This window comes from Carcharhinus amblyrhynchos, chromosome 15 (assembly GCF_965287045.1).
Source record: "Carcharhinus amblyrhynchos chromosome 15, sCarAmb.v2.hapA, whole genome shotgun sequence".
NCBI lineage: Eukaryota > Metazoa > Chordata > Chondrichthyes > Carcharhiniformes > Carcharhinidae > Carcharhinus > Carcharhinus amblyrhynchos.
The window spans coordinates 42,882,091-42,890,815 of record NC_137338.1 but is presented as its reverse complement, the minus strand read 5'-3'; the positions used below and the strand labels follow the sequence as shown (position 1 = coordinate 42,890,815).

General features: G+C 43.1%; 1 pseudogene across 1 annotated transcript in view; it reads right to left on the bottom strand.

Annotated features, from left to right (window-relative positions):
- Nucleotides 1-6,770: 6,770 nt before the first annotated feature.
- LOC145352976 (cell surface glycoprotein CD200 receptor 2-like) overlaps nt 6,771-8,725 on the bottom strand; it is a 38,523-nt pseudogene continuing 36,568 nt past the window's right edge. The window contains exon 6 of the transcript XR_013888629.1: nt 6,771-7,455. The product of XR_013888629.1 is annotated as a cell surface glycoprotein CD200 receptor 2-like (transcript). The remainder of the gene's footprint in view (nt 7,456-8,725) is intronic.

Below are 8,725 nucleotides of genomic sequence, written 5' to 3'. Positions count from 1 at the left end.
AGACTTCCTCGCAATACCCCCCATTCATCGATGGCTTTGTCATCCCCCCCTCCCCCACCAACATAGGTCACTGGCATTGTGGCATTTGGACCCTCCTGGTGAGACTCCTGGAGGAACCCCAACATATCCCTCATTGTGACCCTCTCTGTGGTGCCCCCTCCTCATATGATCGCCCCTTGCATAGCCTCCCCTACATTACCCCTCCTTCCATAGCCTTCCCCTGCATGACTCCCCTGGTACAACCCCTACCACATGACCCTCTACTGCATAGCATCCTCTGCATGTACCCCGTCCCCCCCCCACCGTCCAGAGCCTCCTTACTGCATATAAACATCGCTCCTTGCATAATGCCTTTCCTGTACACTCTCCCCAGCCGACCACCCCTCTTGCAAAGCTCCCCCCTGCATAATCATTCCCGTGCAGAACAGCCCCATCCTATTCATAACCCCAACTCAGTCAGGCCCTACCTCTTGGCACTGCCTCTGCCATACATATGGTGCCCACTGCCAGGGTTTCAAACGGACACTGCCAAGCGGGCACTGCCAGGCTGGCACTGCCTGATGACACACTGCCTGGCTATGCCCCAACCATCCCTGGCATGGACATGGCGCCTGGTACCCACTGCTGCAAAACAGTAGTGATTCTCGCCGGGGAGGATGAAAGCATCCAGGAGGGCAGAAGCATGCTGAACCAGGTAAGCGCTTTTAAAATATGTTAAAAGGCTACATGTCCTGTCTGGGCATGAAGTCGTTCTTGCCAGCAAAACAGGGCTGGAAGGATAGCAAACTGAATATTGCTTAGTGCAAATTGGACTTTTTTCCCTCACATGCAATCTTCCCGGCTCACTATGTTGATCGGCCAGCACTGTGTGTGGTAAGATCACGGCCCCCATTCTCCCCCACCCCCACTGATTTCCGTTTGCTAGGTGGTGTAATAATGTACTCAGTTCCATTATTTTTTCTCTGATTTTTCCTGCTTTGTCATTTCTTGCAGTTTAGCGACATCTATAAAAAATTTGCAGTGCTGACTATTCTGAACATTCAGTGCACCCCCCACCCCCATCTCCCAAGCACCCCTCACACCCATTCCACTCTACACTCCCATGCCATTAGCCTCATTCGCCTCTACGTGGCTGCAACTGAGAATAAAGCCCCAAGGTAAAATGTAATTGATATGCCTGTCAGATTGGAAGCAGCCTCATTGGGGACAGCTTCCCTTGAAGATCATCAATCAGTTCCTGAAGCACAACGTAACCTTTTCACCAATATCTTCCATCCAAAAAGCCCAATTAATCTTTGTCAATGTCATCTCAGAGTAAAAACTTGTCATAGACATTCTGCACTCTGTTAAAATCATGTTTGTGGTTGCGCGTGCTCTGATATCAGCAGATAAAGGTGAACAAGTTACTATCACACTTAACTGCAGGCTTATAGGGTAAGTGTTGGCTTATAGTAAGTAAGGCCTAGTAAGTAAGGCTTATAGTATAGTAAGTAAGGCTTATAGGCTATGTGTTGCAAAGCCAAAGAATTAGAAAATAAAAGACTTGCACTTAAATAACACCTTTCATGACCACAGGTTTCCAAAATGCTTTACAGCCAATCAAGTGTGTTTGATATGTTGTGTTTGTCCTGTAGCAACAGTAAGAAGTCTCACAATACCAGGTGCGTTGTGAGACTTCTTACTGTGTTTACCCCAGTCCAACACCGGCATCTCCACATCTTGTAGCAACACAGCAGCTAACTTGAACACAAAGAGGTCTGCTGTGACCACACTGTTTTTTGTGATTCTAATTGAGTGATAAATATCAACGAAGGATAATTCAAGTGTGGGGGGAGTTTTCTGCCCTTCCCCCACCCCCACCCCCACCCCCACCCCAGTGGCGTAGTGTTCAGTGGCAGGAGGCAGTACATCATTAGCCGGTGGTGGGATCTTCTGGTCCCTCTGCTGTCAATGGGATTTTCAATTGATTCCAGCCCAGCTGGGAAACCCATGGGGGGTGTTGGGGGAGTTCAGTGTCGGTGGGACCAGAAGATCACTCCCGGAATTTTTTACATGTGAATGGTGCAGATAGGGCCTCAGTTTAATATCTCATCTAAAATTCAGCACCTCCACCAATACAGCTCTTCCTCAGTGCCACCCTTCAGTGTTAAAGACATCCGTAAGTCATGAAGCCCAGAAAGACTGATAACAATTATAAATGCATGTGAGTTTCGTCCTGTTACATCCTGGAGTTGGATTTGAACCCACAATTCTTTAACTCAGAGGCACAAAGGTTGTCATCAGTGCCATGGTAGGTTGTTGGGATATGTGGCATGGACTGCAGCATGTTTGGAAGGGAAATAGGTAGCATTGTATCAAATGTTCTGGTGAGCTTCAGGTGAGACCCGACATCTCACTGAGTCTCAAGAGTAGTTATATATTGGTTTACACTACAATATGTAAGGTTGCGACAATGGCAGTACTGATCAGAGCTACTGTCAAACACTGAGGTGTCACTGTTCCTTTGGCTGTCCTACTTCTTGGCAAACCATAAAGCTCTTTACCATCCAAACTGTTGTGAAAGTGTTTGTATTTCGCTCTAAGGAACTTATTCTTCTTTCTAAATGGAGCAACCATCTTCAATACCTAACCCTTTAAACTACTGCAGAACTTGAATTTGTACGTGAATACAATTTTTTTTATTCATTATTATTTATTTTTATTAATCACGTGTAGGCTTACATTAACACTGCAATGAAGGTACTGTGTAAGATCCCCTCATCACCACACGCTGGCGCCTGTTTGGGTATATAAAGGCACAAACTCAAGTTACAGAATAATGATTGAAATGTGAGTCTTTACAACTAATCAAGTCTTAAAGTACAGATAATGTAAGTGGAGAGAGCATTAAGCACAAGTTAAAGAGATGTGTATTGTTTCCAGACAGGACATGTAGTGAGATATTGCAAGTCCAGGCAAGTCATGGGGTTTACAGATAGGGTGACATGAACCCAAGAACCACATCATGCCTGTTCAGGTACACAGAGAGAATTTAGCATAGCCAATTTAGTAATTTTACTGCTTCTCTTACTACTACAGAGGCAGCACTAAAGCAGGAGAAACCTGCCTCAGTATAATTAAATAAGTTGATCCCAGAAATTAGGGTGGGGTCAATAACACTAATGGCTGGTGGGTGGAAGAATTTATTTCCAATTCCATGCGTCACTCAGCATAAAAACCAAAGAAAAGAAGGAAAAAATAAACTCGATATTCGCACAGCATTTACAATAGTGTATTTTTAATCTTACCATAGTGCTAGACAGTACTGGAGCTGTTAATTCCTGTCATGTTGCAATGTACTTAAATTCAGTTTTAAATATTCTTTTGCTTAGCAAAGATAACAGCCTTGCAAGAGGTATAATCATCTTCAAGTGACCCATGCAAGATCGTGAATACAAACACAATATAAATGCAATGGTGAATGAACATTTCAAGATGAATTCACAGTCCAGCTGTAATGTCAGTGTGAAGCAGTTTGGCTTTGCACCAACATTGCAGAGGCAGTGTAATTGCAAATTGAATTGGGCATCAGAGCTTAAGATAACAGTGGAAGGAAGCTGATTAAGACTGTTTGGAGGCAGTATTCTCAATCTGCTTTGTCTGTGAGTCGGTTTGGGTTTTAGCACTTCTTGTTCAGTATTAATGCAAAGTAATTTTGGTTTTGTGTTGATGTGAAGCTTATGGAAATGGATGCACCCTAAGAGAAGACTGGTTAAAATTCACATTTGACAGCAAATCAGTGAGACAATTTACATCAGTGCTGTGATACAAAGGTGGCGATGTTCTGAAACATGGTTTCTCTCCACAGATGCTCACTAACCTATCAAATATTTCAGCATAGTAAGAAGATAAAAGCAAACTATGGCGGATGCTGGATTCTGAAACAAAATCAGAAAATGCTGGAAAATCGCACCAGGTCTGACAGCATTGGTAGAGAGAGAATTGAGCTAATGTTTTGAGTCAGGATGACCCTTCCTCAGAGCTGCAAGAATATTCTGTTACTATTTCAGATTATCAGCTTCCACAGTATTTTGATTTTGCTTTTTTGTTCTTTGACTCAATCTGACTCAATTACTACTCCACCAGAAGTTACAAGCCATTATTTCACTTATAGTTCCCTATCAAAATGCATCGAGTAGTGTAAAAAGCTCTTCACTTGCATGATGGAAACAAAATATGCTCATCTCAGCATATTAGCTCAATTCAAATCATCTCAGCACCCTTTTCTGTGACATGATAAGTGTTAATTACTGTCAGTTAACACAGTTGGCACTGAAATATACCAACCGACTTAAGAACAGCTTCTTCCCTGCTGCCATCAGACTTTTAAATGGACCCACCATATAATAAGCTGATCTTTTCCCACACCCATGCTATGACTGTAACACCATATTTGGCACCTTCTCTTTTCTTCTTCCCTATGTACTCTATGAACAGTATATTTTGTCTACATCGCGTGCAAGAAATACTTTTCACAAGTATCACAAGTGACAATAATAAATCAGATTAAATCAAATTACAAATGTGGAGTCTCATTCCTTCAGGTTTTAATTGTTGGAGATATTTAAAAATCCAGATTCTGCAACAATATCAATGGTGAAATTTGTAACGATGGTAGACCCTGCCAGAGTGAAGAGTTGGCAATCAGGACCCCTCAGGGATCTGGCAGTGAGGGGGAGGGGGGTTGTTCCCTGGGCATGGGCACCCTTGCAGTGTCAGTGGCATTGCCCAAGGGGGCGAATTGCCCATGACAAGGGGACACCTTGGCACTGCCTGTCAGGCATTGGGCAGTGGCAAGGGGCCTATGGGTGATTGGTGGAAGTGGGAAGTCCCGCTGCCACTCTGCATGAGAATTGGTCTGTGTTGGAGGGAAGCCAGTGATCGGGGCGGGCTGGGGGGGTGGTCTGCCTCCGTGGATGTGTTTTGTTGGGGGGGCCTGCTGTGGTGGGGGAGTTTGGGGGATTGCCACTACTGGGCTGATGGGCTGGACATCAGGGCACTCCAGGACTGGGGGGGGGAAGGGGAGAATCAGGTCTGGCCCAAGAATTGTTGTGGGGGCCATGTTTGGGCTATTGGTGGGGGGGGGGGGAGGGGGCGCTGGAGGTGGAGCACTGCAGGGGTCCTGGGCTGGCCAGTGATTGAGCTGACCAGATTGGGGCCACTGCGCATGCGCAGAATTCCAGAACTGTCAGACTCTGGCACGAATAGGCCACCCTCCCCCTCCAGGTTTTTAATAATATTCATGATTGGGACCTCTGCATTGCACAGAGTGGGGAGATTTGGGTCTGAAGTTGCACTGAAGAAACAGTCATGATCCAGTCCAGTTTTCTTACCAATTCAGCACTGTTGGGAGAATCGCCCCCATAATTTGTAATTTGTTCTACATGAATGTTTCAAAAGTTATGAGGATTGGTTTGATGTTTGTGGTGATTTTTCAAAACAATTGACTGGTTAGTCTGCTTGGTTACTCACTGTTGCTGGATGCCGGAAATCCCCATGGGCTGACACAGATCGTGATTAACACTGGGAAAGGTGAAACTTGAGATGTTTGTGGGCAGCTTTGGTAAAGGTCTTGATGTTCCATCACTGACCACAAACTGGGGCAAATGCAGTTTTAGCAATTATATAAAGACAAGAACTGAGGATGCTGGAAGGGTCACCCAGACGTGAAACGTTGGCTCTGTTCTCTCTCCACAGATGCTGTCAGACCTGCTGAGTTTCTCCAGCATTTTCTGTTTTTGTTTTAGTTTTAGCATTTCATTTTTCTCTTTTTTTCCTCACTCAATTAACCTAGTCTTTATTCCCTCTCTTTATTCCTCTTCCTGTATTTGAATTGACAATGGATTTATCTACTCTAACATACACTTCCTTGTTTGAACCTTGCATTGGTCATTCCACATTCCTTCAGTAAGATTGGTTGAGCTGCGCTGTTCAATTCGATCTTGGATGTTCTGTCGAGAATTCTGCACTTTTTCCCTCTCACATTGACAGTAACTTGGGAGGAAATGTAGCACAAAGTCTGAGTAAACAAGAGCAAGTCTAAGTAACAATGATAAAAATGTTACTCTTAAGTCCTGTTCCAGAAAGATAAGACTGAGGTGTTCTTATGAAATTCTTTTGTCAACAGTATTAATCATAGAATCCTTACAGTGCAGAAGGTGGGCCATTCAGCTCATCGAATCTACACTGACAACAATCCCATCCAGCCCCCACCCATGCACCCCCACATAACTGAAGGCACTTAATGAAATATTTGATACTGGTTAATCACATCATTAAAATAATAAACAGAGAAAGTAATACTTATATGGCATCAGTAGTGAACAGAGAAAACCTCCACTTTTGCACTGAAGAAACCAGAGCCAAAGCTAAAAGATATATTAAGCTACAGAAATGCAAGATAAATTAGAAACGCAATAAGTTCAGACAACCATAACCGATGTTCCCTTTCAGTGTATTATCGTGGGTAATTTCTTGAATTGCACATGACCTAAATGTTTTTGCCTGGTTGTGTATGTTGGCAGTTTAAAGAGGTCAACTTTTGTGTAGCGTCTGGAAATACTATTGGGTTGTTGCATTGTTTAAAGGGAACATTGACTGTAACCAAACAAGAAAGGGACACAAAAATGTATTAAGGGGTCCTAAAGGAAATATGAACAAAAACTTGGAAAATTGTAAAAGTTTAATAAGTATTTTGAGAAGAAGAGAGAAGTTGAGTGAATGTGGGCCTATTAAATGAATAATATGAAAATAACAGTCTTGTTAAATAAATTATTTTGTCCTGACAATCTCCACTCAACAGGAGAGCAAGGATTAGTGGGAAGTTTAAATATTGACAAATTGACCCCAAGATCTGGCTCCCTGGGTCGTACAGACTGTAGCAATAGAGATCTCAACTTAATATGTTTAGTTTTCCTGTTTTTTCAATTGTTTCTGTTACTGCTTACCTGTTTGATTTGCTTTAATTATCCAATTTATGTGGAATACTGGGGTCTTTTCATTTTCATTTATTGTCGCATGGCATGTGGGTATTATTGGCAAGACCAGCATTTATTGTCCACCCTTAATTGCCTTGCTGGACTATTTCAGAGAGCAGTTAAGTCCAACGCATTGCTGTGGATTCCAAGTCACATGCAGGTCAGACCAGGTAAGGAGAGTAAATTTCCTTCCACAATGTTCATTAGCTTTTACAACACTCAATGATTTTTTTTTGTCACTATTACAGAGACTGGCTTTATATTCCAGATTTTATCAATTGAACTTATTTTCCACCGGGTGCCATTGTGGAATTTGAGCATTAGCCTGGACCCCTGGATCGCTAGTTCGGTGACAGTTCCACTACACTACTCTTTCCACTCTTCCTGTTAACATTCTGATAAATCCGGTCTTCAGGATCTTGGGCCTGTTTTCTTCTTTCTGTTAAGAAAAGGAACAAACTGTTTATATCTCTTTTATATCAATATTTGCCAGATATGCCCAAAAAAGATGACATCCAAAACTAATTCATTTAACAACCATTGGAAATGCTAAGCAATATATTGATGACACATTATTATTGCAAATATCATTGTGCATCACCAATGAACAATAACAAGTGTGGAGATAATACTGCCAGATGCAAGCTTTGATGCTGACTCTATAGGCAGATCTTACCAGAATATGCAAAGTATTAGGGTCTCTCTAAAAACCAATGTGTTTTTCTTCAGAGACAGATCAGTTTTCTCTCTAGATCTTCTGATACTTTATCAAAACAAACACAGCTGAGTGTACTTCATGCTGTTAAAGAATCCCTACAGTAAGAAGGAGCCATTTGACCCAATGGATCTGTACCAAACACAATCCCATCCAGGCCCTATTCCCGTAACCCCACACATTTGCCTTGTTAATCCCCCTGAAACTAAGGTCAATTTAGCATGGTAGATTAACCTAAACTGCACATCTTTGGACAGTGAGAGAAAATTGGGGCACCCAGAGGAAACCAATGCAGACACAGGGAGAAAGCACAAATTCCACACATACCGTGACCAAGGCCAGAATTGAATCTGGGTCCCTGGCGTTGTGCAGTGCTAACCACTGTGCCACCAACATATTGAGGGGTGGGGCATTAATATGTTGGTAAAACCGGCAGCACTGATATTGGGGTGCCATTTTTAAAGGGCCCCTGATCAAAGCAGAAATAACCTCCCAGCCACCTCAACCATGGAGGCTTCAGAGAGTTCCCCTGCCTCCCATCCCTGAGAACAAAGCCAATATCTCTTCCCCTATGATCAGAGCTGACATCTATTATGGGCATGAACCTGATTACATCACTAGTGAGGGACAGTGAAAATCAGAAATCATGATCTCGCCGGTGAAATTTGCGATTTCTATGTTTCAGCAGATCCTGAGCCCCTGTCACCAATACCTTGAACAGAGAGAATGGGTTCTAGATCGTCCTGTATGTCACGGAATGAGAATTCTAGACACAGCGCCCGATTGAAAGAGGAGAAGATGTTCAGGGCTTGTACTTGCATATGCAATAGGATGCCTAATGCCTGTTTGATGAGCTCTTCTTGGGATTGAGTTGCCTTGTATGCAGGTGTTGTTGGGCTTACAGTATTCATAGAATCATAGAATTAGAACCCTACAGTGCAGAAAGAGGCCATTCGGCCCATCAAGTCTGCACCGAACATAATCCCACCCAGGC